The sequence below is a fragment of the Puma concolor genome, chromosome B2 (assembly GCF_028749965.1).
Source record: "Puma concolor isolate L17-30 chromosome B2, mPumCon1.1.hap2, whole genome shotgun sequence".
Taxonomy (NCBI): Eukaryota; Metazoa; Chordata; class Mammalia; order Carnivora; family Felidae; genus Puma; species Puma concolor.
Window position 1 is genome coordinate 19,551,660 of NC_141671.1, and position 20,574 is coordinate 19,572,233.

Below are 20,574 nucleotides of genomic sequence, written 5' to 3' on the forward strand. Positions count from 1 at the left end.
AAGCCGAACGCTCAATCGACTGAGCCACCCAGGCGCCCCCAAAATATCAGTTTTTATTATTTTCATTCAAGATTAAACTGGATGTACAATAAGGCATGAAAAACTAAAAGCCATAAAGAAGTAAAGTTAAATATACTTCATCTTTATCATCAGTCAATTCAGCATCTAGCTATTTGTTGAAAAGAAATGAACAGATGTTCACAAGAAACTTAAAGGTTACTAATATTAAAGGTTACTAAGTAGTGGCTGTAACCAAAACAGTGTAATTTTGGTGGAGGAAAGACACACTGATCAATGAAACAGAATCGCGTAGCCAGAAATTATGGTTCGTGAATGCACTCAACTGATTTTGCAAAAGGTTCAGAGAGGGAAAGGTAGTTCTAAAGATGATGTTGAAGGAACTGGATATCCAGAGACCAAAGCAAACACACAAAACACCCTCTATTTAAACTTCCCATCTTATGCAAAAGTCATCTCAGAATGGACCACAGAAATTAATGTAAAAGATGACTCTGAAACTTTGGGGGAAAATAAAAGAAAATATTCGGGAGTTAAGTCTAGGCAAAGAGTTCTCAAATTTGACATTCAAAGTGTAGTCCAAAAAAGGAAAAATGATACATAAAACCTCATCAAACTTTTGCTCTGTGAAAGCCCATGTGGAAAGGTTAAAAAACAAGATCCCACAGTGCCTGGGTGGTTCAGTCAGTTAAGCAAAGGACTCTTGATTTCTGCTCGGGTCATGATTTCTGTATCTGTGAGATTGAGCCTTGAGTCAGACTCTGTACTGACAGTGGGGAGCCTGCTTGGGATTCTCTCTCCCTCTCTCTCTCTCTGCCCCTCCCTCACTTGCCCTCACATAGGTGCTTTCTCTCTCTCTCTCTCTCTCTCTCTCCCACACACACACACACACACACACACACACAAAGTAAATAAACATTTAAAAAAAAAGCTTCCAAGTGGGGAAAAAAAATCTGCAAACCACTCATGCAAACTGAAAGATGATAGAATATGCCACCTTAATATATGTGCTTTTTGACCTAAGGATTATTTTGAGCTAAAGGCACTTAGAAAACAGCAGATGCAGAAAGGACATTCTGATCTCCACTCTTCGTCCTGAAAACAGGAGATAAACACATCCATGCGAAAGTGTCCTTTTTGTCCTAGGAAGAAAGTAACATTCTTATCATCAAGGAGGAGGAATGGAGACTGAGAGAATTCTATAGAAACAGACCTTGTGAACATAATTCTCATTTTCTGTTAGTTTTCTCACACCGTTCAGTTCCTTTTTCACAAGCTGCCTCCCTTCGTTCAACCGAAAAAGTCTGTATTTTTCACCATTTCTCTGGGTCTTTGTTTCCTTATGAGGGCTTCTGTGCCATGTAAATTTACATAAATCTGTCTGCCTTTTTCCTGCCAATCAGTCTCATGTCAGGCCTGGCCAAAAAAACCCTAAAAGGGTAAAGGTAAAATTCCTTTCCCCTACAAAACAAAGAATTAGTATCTAGAATACATAAAGAACTCTCATGCACAACGGTTTCACACAAAACTCCAATTAGAAAATGTGTGAAAGACACAAAGCGTCATTTTGCTGAGATAGCAAATAATCACATGCAAAGATGTTCAACATCATTAGCCATTCAGGAAATGCAAATCAAAACCACAATAATCTATAACTACATACTTATCAAAATGGCTAATACATATATATATATATATACGTGTATATATATGTGTGTGTATATATACATATATATGCATATATATATGCATATATATGTATACACATATTATAATATATTTGGGGGAAGACATAGAGAAACTGGTTCACCTATACATTCATTGATGGTGAGAACATACAATGAAACACTAGGAAAAGTTTAACACTTTCTTAAAAACTAACCATGCAATTACCATATGACTTAACAATTGCACTCCTGAGCATGTATCCCAGAGGAAAAATAAAATTATGTGTACACAAAAACCTGTCCACAAATGTTCAGAGAAGCTTTAATTTGTGAAAGCCAAAACCTGGAAGCCACCAAAATGCCTTTCAAGAGACGTATTGTTTGGGGTGCCTGGGTGGCTCAGTCGGTTGAGCGTCTGACTCTTGATTTCTGCTTAGGTCGTGATCTCTAGATTGAGCTCTGCATTGGACTCTATGCTGACAGCATGGAGCCTGCTTGGGATTCTCTCTCCACCCTTCCCTGGCACACGCTCTCTCTCTCAAAAATAAATAAACTTTAAAAAAAATATTAAAGGGATGTATGGTTAAACCAACTATGGAGCATACCTTCCCTGGATTTCTACTAGGAGCTATTGATAGATGCAAAGCTTTGGCGAATCACCAGAATTGAAACAAGCCAGTCCTATTGTGGTAGTAAAACCACAAACCCACAGGAACAGTATCCATTAACAGTAGAATGGGTACATTGAGCTCTACGTATACAGTGAAATACTCTAGGACTCTTTGAATTGGATGGACTATTGAAAACACAACAGCGTGAATGAATCCCACTAAAAAGTACTCAACAAAAAAGCCAGTCAGGTGTATTGCCCGATTTCATTTGCACAAAGTTCAAGTAAGGGCCAGAGGACTCCATGGTGTTAGAATCCAGGAGAGTGATTACTTTTGGGAAGGAGGGGTGGCACTGGCTAAGATGGGTAGAAGAGTGTCATCTGTGGGCTGATGACGTTCTATTTCTTAATATAGGTGGTGGATTAAATGGGCGTGGTCCCACTCAGTGAGTGGCATCCTCCTCTCTTGTATTCCTTCCTCAGAAACCTTCCATGATTCCCCATTAATGGAAGAATACCATTTAAACTCAATAAAGGGGCATATAAGTCTTTTTGTTCTCCGATCCAGCGTCTTTTAACCAACCACTCCTCTTGCCCTGCACCCCGCATTTACTCATTTTCACGAACATTTGCTGAGTGCTCAGTTGGTACAGGGCACTGTGTTCAGTGGCAGGCATACATTTTGGAGCAATATAAACATCTTTCCCTCTCCTGCAGTGTTTATTGTTCCGTAGAGAAGACATAACCTGAAATAGTTAATTATATTTGATAAGGCTGAGAGTTCTATGAGAGAAGAAACATAGGATCTTATGTGCACATAAAGAGGAAACATCTAAAGAAAAGCAGAAAAGATTTTTCATGGGAATAAGGTTGGTCTTGACAAAAGGATTAATAGATATTCACCAGACCTGATGCTGTGTGTGTGTGTGTGTGTGTGTGTGTGCGTGTGTGTGTGTGAGAGAGAGAGAGAGAGAGAGAGAGAAAGAGAGAGAGAGGACAGAGATCTTAACTAGTCACTGATTTCTTTATTGTGAGATGGTGTCATTGGGCAGAATTAAAATAGAATAGAATAGAATAGAATAGAATAGAATAGAATAGAAGCCATAGAAACAAAGATTTAATATTTTTAAATGAATTATTTCTAATCAATTAAAGCTTTCTGAAATTAGAGGAGACAATTGTGTTGAATTCTTAATTACAGTAGCTTTACAAACCAGATGACACATCATATTATTACTCTTCTATGAGGTATCTAAAATAGTCACAGGCAGAGAAGTAGATAATAGAATGGTGGTTACCAGGGGATGGAGAGAGGTGTCTATGGGGAGTTGTTCAACGGGTATAAAATAGCAGTTCCACAAGATAAGTTCTAGAGATATGCTGCCCAATATAGTGCCTATAGTTAACGATGAGGTGTTGTGCACTTAAAAAATTGTGGAGGATAGATCTTATGTTAAATGCTCTTTACGTACACACACACACACACACACACACACACACACACACACGCACACACACCAGAAAACCAAACCAAACCAGAGAGATACAAAGAAGGTGTAGGTGTGTTTATTAATCTGGATTGTGGCAATAGTAATACGAGTATGTGCGTATGTCCAAACTTGCCAATTGTATACCTTAATTATAGGTAGTTTTCTGTACAAAACTGCATCTCAATAAATCTGGAAAAAATAAGAGATTTCTTTTATATAAAAGCAGAAGAACATTTAAGCTTATTAAAGAGGAATCAAAATAAATCCCTTCTAACACCATGATTGCATGTTAATCAGAGACTCTCTGTATTACCTGTTGGTCTTCAGTGACTCATTAAGGTGGCACAATTTCTAAGAATCACATTTAGGTTATGTTTTCTCAATGCATAGCACCCACATGAACACACAGAAAGAGATTAAGGTACTGCTTATATTTCCCATGAAAATTACTTAACAGGAGCTTATTTTTCATGAAAGCCATGACCACACACTAATTCATAATTAAAACAGTTAACCTATGCTTTTTCCTGTAGTGTCTACTTTTCCCTCCTTCAGTTTAGAGCTGGCAGCATTTACGATTTGACAAATTATGATACCACACTATTTTTTTTTTAGTTTAATTTATTTATTTTGAGAGGGAGGGAGGGAGCAGCAGAGAGAGAGGAGAGAGAGAATCCCAACCAGGCTCTGCACTGTCAGTGTATAGTCTGATGACGGGCTCAAACCCAGGAACCGGGAGATCATGAACTGAGCCGAAGCGAAGTCGAGTTCTTTGGTTAACTGACTGAGTCACCCAGGCGCTCCCATACCATGCTTTTTTAAGGTGATGTGAGTGGTTACAGTCAGGAAATAAGAGAACATCATGAAACCATGCTCTCGTCATGGATTGTGTGGCCACGTTTCTAAACCAAAGTATTTATGTTTTGCTTGTGCCTTTAAATTGCTTTAAGTGAACCTTTTATTAACTAGAGCAGATAATTTATTTTGCACGTATTTAAATAGTTGGACCCATGCCAGGAAGTGAGTATCTATGAGGCTGGGGCTTGGATTTTGAGCAATCATGAAACTCTTTATTTATTTATTTATTTTTACCCTTTACTGTAACTATCATCCAAATCTGATTCTCTTCCTTTGGCTCTTAACATTTTATTCAACAACCTCTTCCCATAGCATTCCTCCGGAGCCTGAAACTCGTGCATTTTGCTACACAGTGCCATTCTACTGCTGTGGTTCGCTCTGCGGATCTGACTGGGACATGTATGGCAGTATTGGCATGTGTGGCTTTTGGGACTGGACTTTCTTCCCCACAGAAGATTCCCAGGAAGCTTGGCCCACAGAACACACAGGTCAAAGAATTAACCACCAGCATCACATTCTCAGTGCTGTTGCAAAACTAAAATGAAGAAAAGAAGGAAGGAAGGAAGGAAGGAAGGAAGGAAGGAAGGAAGGAAGGAAGGAAGGATGTTGGGAGACTGAGTTTGGGTTCTCCATTCTGTCCAAGACAGTGTTGCGTCTCTGCTCAAGCAAAACAAACCAAAATTGTTTGATCTGCAATAACCAAATTCAAGACCAGACTGGTTTGGGGATACAGTCACAATTGAGACAATTACTTCTCTACTTTCCATTGCCAATGTACTACTGGCTTTGGAAGCTGAACACTGGAGCACCAAAACCTTTCTTCAAACATTGTATGGAATATATTTCTAGGTTTTTTCTTTGAATTATAGGAAAATTTCCAATTAGCTGGTAACAGATTTCAGTATCTAGATTAAAAAATATATGTCTGGAATTTTTATCTGGCAGATTTTTTTTTCTTCCTAAGATTCTAAGTACAAAAACAAAATAAGGAACAAGTAAAGAAATCAATATGCATTTTAAATTGTGAAATTCCATTTTCACTAAGCTGTCCTTCTGTATAGCTAATTTAATATTATTGTGATACAAGAAACATAGATCTACCAAAGCAAAATACAGCCTCCTTTTGATATAAAAAGTAATACACAGTTTGCTTTTCAGTGGTAGTGATGCAGAGTATTATTTTATCTTTAAGATCTGTATGGAAAAGTTATAACTTGGCTTGGCTGATACATTTAAAAGAAGGAAAAAGGGAAGGAAGGAAAAGAGGTAAGGACTGAGGGAAGGGAAGAGAGATAAAAGGGAGAAAGAGAGGGAAGAGAAGAAAGACTAGGGATAGGAGACAAAAAGGAAAATAAAGTTGACAAAATGACTATTTGAAGCATTATACGAGACCTTGTAAATCAGTGTTCATGTTGATTGTCTTTGGTGTCGTGGTATTAATGACACATAAGGCAATATAAAGGTGTTAGGTTTGGACTCATAAAGATCTCACATAAAGTTACATTAATTGGCAACATTAGCAACAGGTGTTTTACCTACTAAGTATCTATCTTGCAGCATTAAAACTGTCAGTCTAAATACCCAAATATTTTTCTCCTGTAGTGGACTGTTATACACCAAATAATAATTAGCACTATCCAGGATTGATCTTATTTGGTTATATTTCTTATTTTTTTATTAATTGTTATGCAAAGCAAGGTGCATGAACATCTGTTTTCCCTATTACTTCTTTTATGTATTTTTAAACACTTAGTCTGGAATGTTAAACCTCATACGGAAGAAATAACATATTAGTATTGAAGGTATTTGCAAACATATATGCTATGAATCATGTGTTAACATGATAATTGTTTCCACACACACATGCCCACAACTCACAACTAGAATTGTTAACATAATTTAAGGGAAACTTACCACAAAACTTTAGAGTCATTTTTTTAAAGTGCAGTTTTGGGGGGCTAATTGATAAATATATAATACAACAATTAAACTTGTAACTTTCTCTCAATGTTTATAAATGCTAATAGTTTCTTCTTAATTCTTTTAAAGATTGTATTTTTTTTTAATTTTTTTTAACATTTATTTATTTTTGAGACAGAGAGAGACAGAGCATGAACGGGGGGAGGGTCAGAGAGAGAGGGAGACATAGAATCTGAAACAAGCTCCAGGCTCTGAGTGGTCAGCACAGAGCCTGACGTGGGGCTTGAACTCATGGAACGCGAGATCATGACCTGAGCCGAAATCGGACGCCTAACCGACTGAGCCACCCAGGCACCCCTAAAGATTGTATTTTTAAGTAATCTCTCCATCCTACATGGGGCTCGAACTTACAACCCCCATGTCAAGAGTCCCATGTTCTACTGACTGGGCCAGTCAGGCACCCCTCTATCTTTTTTTTTAAGAATCTCTCCCTAAACTGTTCATACAAAATTGTGACTTTAGAATGTTTATAATCATGGCCAATAATAATAATAATAATGTAGAAAGGCACTGCATCAGTAACTAACCAAAATTAAACATATTTGTCCCAGATCGTGAAAGTTAAAAATTTCAGGTTATGAAAGATAGGAGGAAAAGGAAATCCTAGGAAGGGATGTAATGTATTGAAAGAATCTGAAGAAAGCCAGAAACTTTCCCCTTTCCCACATACCTTCCCCCCATTCTTCCCCTTATGTTACTAGAAAAACAAGTAAAGGCCTTTGGGTCACCAAAAAGATCAGTTTTTAAAGAAAAGAAAATTAAAGCAGGCTAACCAATGACATATGAAGGTGCACAGAATAAGCATTCTCGGATGGAACTTGAGCCAAGGACCCTCTGGGTCCAAAATATCAGTTTTACCAAAATACGTATTTGCTTCCTAAAGATACAGGCAATAGAACTCCATTAAGATTTGCAATATTTCATAAACAAATGAGGACCAGCTTTCTAGATACGACATTATTCAATTACCCAAGAGAAACTTGACATAGTCGTTTTAAAGGTACAATAAAGACTATGTTTGAATTTCTCAGTTACCGAGAGTTTGTGTGCGGATGTGTTTTGCTTTCTGTTTCTCCTCCTCATTTGCAGGACGAGATTATACAAAAGTGAAGGCCAAGAGAAAACCCATTCTTTCCTTTTGGTGATAATGACAGCACAGCTGACTTACATCTTAACATTACATAAATTTTAACTAATTTGGGTGATTGAATTCATCAGTCTTGTCTACACTATATATGGGTGTATTATTTTTAAAGTGAATGGTACACTTAAGTAGCTAACATAACGGACTTTTAGAACTTTTGTTTTCCTCCCCAACCTACTACTCGTCTTAGGCAAGTCCCCGTATTAAAATTTCCTCATATCAGTTATTTCTTCCCATCTTTTGTGTTCACCAGAAAGTGCCCACTTATGTCCTTTAAAACTTTGAGACAAAAAAAAAATCATATAAATCAAAGGAAAGGGGTAGGTATCGTCAGGGAATCTATCCTGAGAAAAGAAGAGTACATGAGGAATGTGATACTGTATATTTTTGATATCACAGGAAGTCTAGATGTGGCCAGCCAATTGCTCAGAGCTGCTGGGGAGCTTTTCAAAGCTCCAGACCATTTTTTTTTTTTTTTTTTGCTTCCTCATCCACCATCCTCGACTTGTGGCTTTAGACCTGATGTTCACCAATGAATGCGGCTGCTTCACCCTCACACATCACAGCTGCATTCCAGGCAGGAAGAAGGAGAAATGCTAATGGTAATGGTAAAAAGGTGTATGTGCGTGTGTCTGCCTCTATGTGATTCTGCCTTTTTCGCAGGAAAACATTACTTTTCCAGAAGCTTGACCCAGTTGAGGGCTACCCATTACATTTACACCTCATTGGTTAGAACGGAGTCACGTGATCATCATACGCTGCAGGGGGGAAGTCAGTTTTTCTAACAGAATAAAGTCAGAGTTCTGTAAATAGTGGAGGAAGAAGGAGTGGATTACAAGAAATAAACATCAGTGTCCACCCCAGGGATGAGACTGCATCCTAGTGAGTTTCCATCCCTGCCAGCGCTGTGAGTCTTGGGGAAAAGGCAAGTTAGAGGAAGGAAATAGAGTTGAATGAGTGAATGAATGAATGGATGCATGGGATGCTTCTTGGGACAAAAAATATTATTACTGTTTATAAGTCACCTAGCAAATTTCCGGGATCAAAATAGGCTCTGGATACTTGTTTTAAGTTTTAAACTTTAAACTTTAGAAAAGTGGGTGCTCTTCTAAACCCCACACACACCAATCCAGTCTTGCAGCCATCTAAATGTAAATGCAAGGTCAAGGCAGATGCTCAATTAAAGACACGAAGAGGGAAAGAGTCTGAGTTCCCAACACAATGTTCATGTCATACAAATACACATGCACGTGATAAATGTAGGCAAACCTTATGTGTAAATAGTCTGGGGAGTGATTTTGCAGGGGATAAATTTATGAAATTTTAAATCTCTACCTTTTTAAGCTAAATCTACTAATAACAGAAAAGATGACATTAATTTTATTGTATTATTTATTTTTAAATCTAATTTCTTCCTAAGTCACGGTGTGCTTTCAGTAATAATTCTTTACTACCTTCCTACCCATTCTTTTTGTTTTACCATGTACTGGGTTAAAAAAAATCTGAAATCTCAGAGGAAAAACTGATGGTTACCAGAGGGGAGGCAGGTGGGGGGATGGGTGAAATAGGTGACGGGATTAAAGAGGGCACTTGCTGTGGTGCCACAGGTGTTGTATGGAATTGTTGAATCACTAAATTGTACACCTGAAACTAATATTACACTCTATGTTAACTAACTAATTGGAATGTAAATAAAAATAAAAATCCAAAGTCTTTTTTCCATATTTCAACAATTAACTGTAATACTCTTAGATAAGCAATAAGAAATCTTAGTATTACTTATTAAAGCATAGAGTGAAACCCATAGCATATTAATAAATATTGAATCCTGATATTTTAAAATTCAAATTCCTTCTGTCTTCTAAAAATTTAATATGGTTGTAGGAATTATGTATTAATAACCTTAGCACCTTACATTTATCCAAATTCTCCAGTGACTGCTTTTAAAATTATTAAAATTATTAATATATACTTATTAACATGAAAGATGTGAAGATGTAGGATGTTTACATATTTGTGTATTTTAACCCTAACACAATGTGACATAGTGAATTTATATATTTTGATTATAATAGATAATTTAATATCTACAATAGATAGATATCTACAATAGATAATTTAATTATCTACAATTCTGAATTCAAATGGTAATGACCTAAGTGGTAATGACCCAAGGTAAAGACCTTGGTCTTAGAAAAGTTACACGTAGAAGAGAATGATTGTTTTGGTCCTAAAAAATTAGTTTATTTTGACTTTTAGCAAGCTACAGACACCTAGCGTCTAATCAAAGGCTCATCATCAATAACCTAGAAACTGTATGTCTAGGAAGTTAAGACGGTTATGATATAATCATTTATCAGATCTTTATGGAGTGTTTAGGCTTCCTTCTCCCAAACCCAAAACATATAAACCTTGTTGGCAATATTCAAGCCCTAATACACACACTGATAGTATAATGTTTAACATAGGGAAAGACATTTAAAGACCCCTTTGTCGTAGCTCTCCCGTTCTTCAGATGAAAATCCCAAATCCAAAAGGTTAAACGATTGCTCAAAGAATCTTGTGGCCATTTGGGGAAGAGTCAAAACTTCCAACATCATGAGCTGTTCTCTACATCGTACCTTCTCATTAAACATAAGTGTCTCAGGGGCGCCTGGGTGGCGCAGTCGGTTAAGCGTCCGACTTCAGCCGGGTCACGATCTCGCGGTCCGTGAGTTCGAGCCCCGCGTCGGGCTCTGGGCTGATGGCTCAGAGCCTGGAGCCTGTTTCCGATTCTGTGTCTCCCTCTCTCTCTGCCCCTTGCCCGTTCATGCTCTGTCTCTCTCTGTCCCAAAAATAAAAATAAAAAAGAAATTATAAAAAAAAATTTATAAAAAAACATAAGTGTCTCAGGTTACAGAATCAGAAAGTCAAAAGTGTCATTGGAGTCATCTACTCCAGACATTCTCAACCAAAATTAGGTAAACAGTTAACATTGGAACCAATATATGAATTCTTATTCCCCAAGGGCTGTGAGATGGCACTTGTTGGTTTTCAGATCCTATGGGCACATGGCTTCTCCACATGAACAGATTCCTGTTAACTATATACAGTGAACAGGTATTATACTGTTCTATGTGTGCCATTGCGGGGAAGCGTTAACTTATGTCAACATACCTCTCAAGACAGAATCCCCTTTGTATTATCTCCAAATGATAACCATTCAGTCGGCTTGACCCTATCTATTAAATAGAAGAGCAGCCTGAATGATTCAGGTTGAATAGCAGACACATTATCCAGGTCTCTGACTTTGGCCAAGATCCCTCCATATCTCCGTGTGGAAAAGAATGTGGTATATCAATGTACAGATGGTTGTGGGCTCCCTTTAACAGATTCTTCTATGAATTTAACTTACCTGAGAGACACCTCTAGAGCCGTCCCCCATAAATCTCACCCCAGAATAAAAAGTACTATCAATTAGCACTTTGGAAAGTAATATTTTAAAGAAGTAGGGAAATCAACCTGTTGCCCATTGCAGTCAATGTCCCCTAGGTTATTGTTCAGTGACCCCCGGCTGACATCGTCTGGATAAAAAAAAAAAACTCAAAAACAAAAGCGAAATATCCAACAACACCAGCATAGACTGAAAAAGTAACTCAGAGGGCAAGATCTGATGGTGGCTCATTTTGATAAAAGGCAGTGTTAGAATTAAAACACAAATGTGTTTGGGCTGCTTTCATAAATTTTAAAATAAAGTCCTGTGTCCATGATTATGAGGAGAGCATACCTCAGACATCCATAAAACATACAGTAAAATTATTTAACACAGAAACCCCAGTGGCATACAGTAAGTAGTAAGCTGAAACATCCCGGGTAGTTGTCTAGACAGTTCTACCAACCCTGGCTACTGTGCCCTTAATAGGTCCAGGATTTGGATCACCAGTGGCTCATCTCAGAGATCCTGGCTGGCGAGACTAGAGCATATTGGCCTGTCCTTTGTGTCTTTCTTCCAGCCAAGGCATGTTCGCAGGGCAATGGCAGAGGTTCAAGAGAGATCACGCCCAATCGTGCAAACACTTTTCAATCCTCTGTGTGTATTACATTTGCTAGGAGTCTTGTGGCTGAAGCAACGCCATGGCTGAGGCGAGAGTTAGAACAGAAGAGCCCTTCCGACCGACATGGCGAAAGGCAGGAATTTAAGACCAGGTGGGGAATTGGAGCCAATTTTTCGATTTATCACAAAATACGGATTTAAATGATATTGTAAATCAAGGAAATCTCACAGAGAAGACTTCTCAACGTTCCTTGCGTGGGAACACAATGCAATGACAAACCTCAACCACCCTGATAATGTGATTGCTTCACTTATAAAAACACTCGTTTTCCCTTTGTCTGGCGGTGAGAATCATATACCCACTTTTACCACTCTTGTGCCTTAGCTGCCAACAAATACAAAGTGAAATGTCATGGGTTTTTTTTTTTTTTGTATATATAAGTATACTTCTTTTCTTATGTTTTTTGTGATGTTGAGCTTGAATTTTTATTCATTTGATCTTATCTCTTATTTTACATAAGTTGATTTTAAGTCATTTACCAAAGCATGCGGATTATACACTGTATTATGATACTGTGACATCTAAGGCCACGTCCTGAGTCATCGGCACTTGACTTCTAGTGGAATAACTCAAGCTGAGGTTCCTACAGCAATCCAATTGATGCAATGGCGCTATACTCAAACTCCTTTGTACTTTTATAATTCACTTCCCTTCTGGAACTATCGATTCAAATGTCAGCCCCCCAGAAACATTTTTCTTGGCTCAAGAATTTCCATTTCCATTTTGGGGGGGTTTCAGTTGCTTGAGGGAGAATCAGTTATACTTCTCCTAAAGGGTCTGCAAAACTCCTCTGTGATATCGAGCTGTTTTACGTGGGGAAATGTAGACACGCTAAGGCCAAGTGATTTACTCCATCCTACGACTAATCAATAGCAGAATAAGGAGGAGACCAGAGTTACAGCACTTGGAGAGCGGGCTAAGCCTTATTAAACAACATGGAATCATGTATATCTGATACTCAGCTCGAAGTATAGAAATTAGACCACCACATCGCACAGGTGGAAATGTGTGTACAAGGTCTGTTAAACATGATATATTCCTAATGTACTGCAATTACTGAAACACCTGTGGCATAGAACACACTCGGTTCTTGAGGGAAAATGTGTAGCTCATTCAAATAGTCTGTCTCACATTTCATTGCGTTTACCTGCGGTTATACGATCTAGCCATTCCATGTTAGTGTAAGTCACAAGAACTGTTTCTTAATTAGAGTGACTCTTGGGTGTGACTGTGTTGATCTGTGGGGTTTATTTTTCTTTCTTAGAATTTTTGCTAGTTTCGGTAGCCTGGGAGGGAAACGATGTCTTTTAACTGAGTGCTCGACAGCTCCGGGAAAGCCATCTGCCTAAGTTATCAACCTGTGGAAAAGACTTCCACGCTGAACTAGGATTCAACATCCACTTAGAATCTGGAAATTTCCCACCTAAGTCCTTTAGTTCAATAACACGCCACAGGCGCAATGCTACCCAACAGGTGGAAATTGGTTTGCTATTGAGAGGGCAATTCTCTTTCTGTAACACGCTCAGCCTCAGGGATGCGGCGCATATGTTTATACAGTTAGATAAAGCTCAACCCCTGATTGTTTCTGAGGGATGACAGAGTAAGTGGAAAAAATATAAATAAAGAGTATGATGACATTATAAAGGTGAGAAGAAATAATTTTTAAAAGTTAATCTTCTGGTCAGAGAAAAAAAACACATTGCAGCTATATTTCTTTACAGGTTTAATGGCAGTTTTCAGATTTTCAGGATTCTGTTGATTTGCTGAAATTTCCCATATAAATGGTATATTTATAATCGTCTATCGAAATAATAAGAGATGAGAATACGTGGCTTATGGACAAAATTAATTTTTTTTAAGTAGGCGATAGAATCCCATTGATGGGCTTTTACTGTATCCATTATAGTACCCAGAAAAGAGTGCATGAAAAAACATAAATTATTAGGCTGGAAGAAAACTTGGGGATAATAGAGAATAGAGAATGCCCACCCCTGGTTCCCAACTCTCACAACACCTAATAAACTTTTGAAAAATTAATAAACTTACCACAGCAAAGAAATGACCTGTATTAATGACAAAACTACTTGCAACAGCTAACTTTTGAACCTAGGTTTCCTGATTTCAGAGTTCACTTCTTTTCACCTTTTCCTCTCATTCCGCTGGTTTTTAAAAAAATTCATGGTTTAGACAAATGCATCTTTTTCTCTGCTATGAGTACTATGTGTGTTTGTTCCCTCTCTTCTTTCTCTTAAAAACTGACTTGAAGATCTCTTAAAATATTTTAGAGTCACAATTACGATTGAAGAATAATATAAAATCTGTGTTCCTAACACCTCATGCATGAACGTTATTATTAAACATAAAATGAGCTGAAATTTCCTTTGCCACCCTTTCAGTGTGATCCCCAGATAATACTGTTTTCTTTTTCTTTCTTTTTTTTTTTTTTGCGAATGTCAGCATTCCCATTCTTTATACTTTTACATAAAAGGAAGCTTTTATGTAAAAGTATACCTAAGCTTCCTACATACACAGTTTTATGAATTAAATTTCTTATATCATGCCACACATGACCTACTGATGTTTGTGTGCTCAATTCAAGATTTGACCATATTTATATATTGAGTACTAGCTCATTATTTGTACTGCTGTGTGTTATTCTATCTTATAACAATAGTTCACTGAAGTATCCATTCCCCAGCTCGTGGGCAGCTGTGTTGTATATGTAATGATTTAATAAATATATACCTAACTCGTATTTGTTGAATAGTCCATCCATTCCCCACTGATGTGCCGTAAAAGCTTGTCATAAGCGATCTCTTGCATATCTGTGTGGTTTTGTTTCTAAGCTTTCTACTGTGTTCTTTATGCAGACTGACCGTACCATCTTAACCATTATGTATTTATACTGTCTTTTTTTTTTTAATTTTTATTTATTTTTTTTTTATTTTTGAGAGAGAGAGAGGGGAGGGAGACATAGAATCTGACACAGTCTCCAGGTTCCAAGCTGTGAGCACAGGGCCCGACATAGGGCTTGAACTCATGAACCGCGAGATCATGACCAGAGTTAAAGTCCACACTTAACCATCTGAGCCACCCAGATGACCCTAGTAAGTCTTGATATATGGCAGGCATGGTCCTTTACCTTTTTATTCTGAACAGTCGTGGCTTTATTGCTCTTCTATAGGAAATGCTTGCAATTTTGATCCCTTGCCCTCCCTCCACAAAAAAAATGTTTGAGTTTTGAGTGAAATTAAATTAGTTTTAACATGAATTTAGGTAAATCTGGCATACTTTCACTGTTGAGTGTTTTTATTCGTGACAAGCTATATATTTTTTTATTTATTTAGGTCATCTTTAATCTCTCTCAATAAAGTTTAAAATTTTCAGTGCCAAGTTCTTTCACATATTTTGTTGGATATATTCTTTGTTGTTATGTTTAAATTGGATCCTTAAATTGTTTTCACTTAAATTTTTCTTGGAAGCTAGAAATCAAATAATATTTTTGCTATTCATTTTATGCATAAACCTTGCTAATGACGTGACACCTAAATTTAGGAATTATCGTATAGATACAAAATTTAAATCCATGGGGTCAGCATAGCTTAGTGTGAGAACACAGGAAGGAGAGAGAGAGTAGCTCCTACATGTAGACGTCAGGTAGAGAAGAAATGTGGCTGGTCGCTGAGGAGGAAAAGCACAAGAGACTGGCATGACATGGAAAAGGAGGGGAGAGTTTCAAAGAAGAAATAGCCAATAATGTCAAATGCCACCAAGAAGTCATATAAAGTAAATATTAATAATACAAAGAGCAAACCGATGATTGCTAGAGGGGAAAAGGGTGAGAGTATACACAAAACTGGGTGAAGGGGAATGGAAGGTACAGACTTCCAGTTATAGAATGAATAGGTCACAGGGATGAAAGGCACAGCATAGGGAATATCGTCAATGGTACTGTAATAGCGTTGGATGGTGACAGATGGCCACCACTTGTGAGCCACGCAAGTGAGCACAGCGTAACGTACAGACTTGTCCAATAATTATGTTGTACATCTGAAACTAATGTAACGTTGCGTGTCAATTGTACTTCCGTAAAAATAATAATAATAAATAATTTGATAGAAAGCAATGGACCAGAAGTGAAACTCAGATATATTAACGAATAAATAGGCTATTAGAAAACAAAGAGATTGAATGTAAATTGTTCTTTCAAGAAGTGTAACAGTGAATGACAATGGTCGGAAGTTTATATGTGTATATGTAAAAAGCTTGTCCTAATTCATGAAGTAGTTTATCCCACCAGTGGGATTTCAATTGTATTGAAATATTATTTCGCATCTTTGAGAAGCCCAGTGGTTTTTTCTCCTTTTATCTGTTAATGTGGTAAATTTCAGTACTGGGTTATTTAATATATACACATCATTGAATTCCTACGCTGAACACAAAGTTGTCTATATAAACTTACATATTTGCATATTAGTTGATAAATTCAGTTTTGTTCATATTTTAAAATATTTGAATGTATATTCATTAATAGAGACTGACCACTAGTGATTCTTTTTTTTTTTTTTTTAATTTTTTTAACATTTATTTATTTTTGAGACAGAGCATGAACGGGGTAGGGTCAGAGAGAGGGAGACACAGAATCTGAAACAGGCTCCAGGCTCTGAGCTGTCAGCACAGAGCCCGACGCAGGGCTCGAACCCACGGACTGCAAGATCATGACGTGAGCTGAAGTCGGCCGCTCAACCGACTGAGCCACCCAGGCGCCCCTGACCACTAGTGATTCTTAGGCTGGTCTTATGAAGTTTTGATGTCAATGTTATTAATCTTTATACAATAAGTTATTCAGTGTTAACTCCTTATTTTCTAAGATGTTTTTTAAGTTTACTTATTTGTTTTGAGAGAAAGAGAGCACACAGGAGAGGCAGAGAGAGAGAGGAAAAGAGAGAGGGAGAGACAAAGAATCCAAGCAGGCTCTGCACTGTCATAGCGTGGCACCCTATGTGGGGCTCAAACTCAGGAACCATGAGATCATAACCTGAGCTGAAATCAAGAGTCAGTCACTTAACCGACTGAGCCACCCAAGCACCTATTACCTAAGACACTCTGTATTAGCAGTATACTTTGCCTTGAAAGTGTGGTAGAACCTAACACTAAAACCACCTGGTCTGGAGGTTGAATTGATATGTGTGTGTATATTTTACAGTTAATTTAACTTCCGCTTATAAGTCCCTTTCAGGTGTCCGTTTCTTCTTGGTACATTTTTAGCAAGTTACATTTTAAGGAGATCTGTTATTTGAAGTAAAATCTCAAATTATCAAGTTCATCCCTGTATTGTATTATCTTTATATTTTTATAATTTCCACTTTCTCTGTGCTTGTTTCACCTTTTTTGATTCTTAATACTAAGATGCTTGTGCTGTCTCTCTCTGCCCCCTCCCCTCTCTCTTTTGCCAGTTTATTCATTTTCTCAATCTTTATAAAGAACTAACTTTTGGCTATGTTGATTCTTTCCAATTTATCTCTGCTCTAATCTTCATGATTTTCTTTTTTCTACTTTTTTGGATTAGTGTATGTCCTTGGATTAGTATATAATTTCATATAATGTTTCCACTGTTTGACTCTAATAATAACCATCATATTTTCAGAGCTACTCTTTTGGTACTGATCAGCTCTAGGTGTTTTCATGTTTCCATTTCCATGTTTGGATTTTGATTTTGGAGAAATGTGTTGATAAATTTCAAAACATGTTTTATTTATTTATTTATTTATTTATTTATTTAGCATCAGAGCTTTTGTCAAGGTTCTTAAGAATGATACATATTTTTGGGACCTAGAACTTAATTGCATTATCACAAATCCTTTGGTGTCCAGTGCTACTGACCTTTGCTCATCGTGATTCATTTCTCTTTGTGTTTTATAATTTTGGATTGTGAGCTTATTCTTGACAGAGCTTCATCTGTGAGAATCCTTGAAACCTGCATCACTGTATTTATTCTGAGAGAACTGGCATTCACTGTTATCAGCTACCCCACAATTACTTGAAAGTGCTTTGAGTAGACCTAAAAATAAGTCTGCTTTAAGTTGAGTTATTTTTTGTTTTGTGTTTCTTTAGTCATTAAGGTGGTATACATTAGAATTTCCGATGCATCTGAAGGTATGCCCATAGATCAAAATTCTTAGGAGATCCTTTTCTCTTGCTTAGAGCCCAGGCTGAGACTTAAATTTTTAATATTTCTTTTCAGGAAGAATAGTATTTAGAGGAGTTTAGGATTATGTGTGTTGAGTGTGTCTCCATTCTAGCTTTCCATCTTGGCAGGCTTACGGCCCTTTTTCCCATTGCCGTGTAATTATTAAGATTCAAGCGTCTTCATTACTTCAACTGGCAAATTTCCTCAGTAGAGCAATATAATTAGCATGAACTCTCCATTGTGATTTTTCAGTTCCTTTGTAGTGTATGATCTCTAAAGATTTCCTTTATATCCTATGTAATCAATTTCATTTTTTAGAGTGGTTTTAGTTATACAGCAAAACTGAACAGAAGGTACAGATATTTTCCATATACTCTAGTCCCCACACTTGCACACCATACCCCATTATCAATATCCTCCACTAGAGGATTTTATTGTAATTGATGAACTGAAAGTAACACATCATTATCACCTGGAGCCCATAGTTCATATCAGGGTTCAATCTTAATGTTGTATTCCTTTACATCTTGAAAGTTCAAATATTCATTGAAAGATGAGTGTCTTGTTGAATATCCCATATTTGTACATATTTTTAGTTAGAATTGTCAGACTATCTAAGCAACCATTTATTTTATTTTTTATTTTCAATTTTTTGATTTGAGAGAGAAGGAGCAAGAGGGAGGGAGAGGAGCAGAGACAGAGACTGAGAGAATCTTAAGCTGGCTCCACACTCAGTGCGAGCCTGATGCAGGGCTGGATCCCCTGGTTCTGGGATCATGACCTAAGCTGAATCAAGAGTTGGGTGCTCAACCAACTGAGCCATCCAGGTGCCCTTCTAATCCACCATTTTAAAAAGAATGGAAATGAAGCTGCCATATCATTAAATATACCTTTAAAAATTCCAGTGATCAAGTTGTCATGTACCAGAAGCTCATTAGCAATTAGAAAAGATCATAAACAAGGAAGGAAGAAACAACTGAGAATAGTGAAATGAATTAATTGGTATGAGTCCAATGACCAAGTCAGATCTGAGGTAACCAGTGGGCCAAGGATGTGAAGTATGTATTCACAACACTTCCATCAGTGATAGAAAAGCAGGTCTCTACAAGTGGTAGTTGGGAATGAATCTCACAGGTTCCTTTCTACTTGGCTCAATGTGCTCTTGATGAGCTGGGAGCACACTAATTGCCAGTGATAAATGAGAAAAAGAAAAATTACCAAGTTACATTGTGTAAGATTGTTAAAACCGATGTGTCAAATTTTTAATGAGATATTTAGGGATTTTAGGCTTTGCTCTTTTTTTTAAATTTTTTTAACGTTTTTTTTTTTTTTATTTTTTTTATTTTTGAGACAGGGAGAGACAGAGCATGAACAGGGGAGGGTCAGAGAGAGGGAGACACAGAATCCGAAACAGGCTCCAGGCTCTGAGCTGTCAGCACAGAGCCCGACGCGGGGCTTGAACTCATGGACTGCGAGATCATGACCTGAGCCGAAGTCGGCTGCTTAACCGACTGAGCCACCCAGGCGCCCCTAGGCTTTGCTCTTTATAGCAAAAAGGTATATCTATCTATGTATCTTTTTTATATCTATCTATATCTATATCTGTATCTATATGTATCTACTATGGATAGATCTATCTATGGATAGATACAGATATAGATTTGAAAATGTGCAAATACTGCTTAGCTACTTCACCAACACATAAAGCTGTGATCTTTGTTATTACATTCAATTTAGAGCTGTGTAACATCCACCCTCCAGATCAATATAATAAGAAAACAACACATAAGCAGTAGTTCTGTTCATGACCTAAGTGAAAGGTCATAGTAAAGAAAAGGATAATAATGGAAGAAGTTGTGGACCAACTTTCTTTTTCTTTTCTTCTCTTTTCTTTTCTTTTCTTCTCTTTTCTTTTCTTCTTTCTTTCTTTCTTTCTTTCTTTCTTTCTTTCTTTCTTTCCATGAAATTGCATTCCTTTTTTTTAATGTTTATTTTTGACAGAGAGAGAGAGAGCACAAGAAGAGTAGGGGCAGAGAGCGAAGAAAGAGAAAAGAGAGAGGGGAACAGAATATCCGAAGCAGGTTCTGGACTGAGAGCAGAGAGCCCAATATGGGGCTCAAATTCAAACTGTGAGATCATGACCTGAGCCGAATTTGGATGTTTAACAAACTGAACCACTCAGGAGCCCCAGTGAACCAATTTTTCTGAATTCAAATCGTGACTCTTCCACATATTATTCACTTGACACTGGACAATTTCCTTCACCTCTATGTGCCTCAATTACCTCATCTGAAAACTGGAGATAATAATAGTGACTACTCCTAAAGTTGTTATAATGATTTCATGAGTCAATGCCTTTAAAGATCTTAGAACAGTGCCTGTCATATAATAAGCACTCCGTTAATATGTGTATAATTATTAGCTACTATGGAGAATGACTTCAGAGCCAAATATTGCTTGCTACAAGAGTTTTCTAATGATGTCAGAGTCCTGGTAGACAAGCAGGCAAGATGAGAGAGTAAA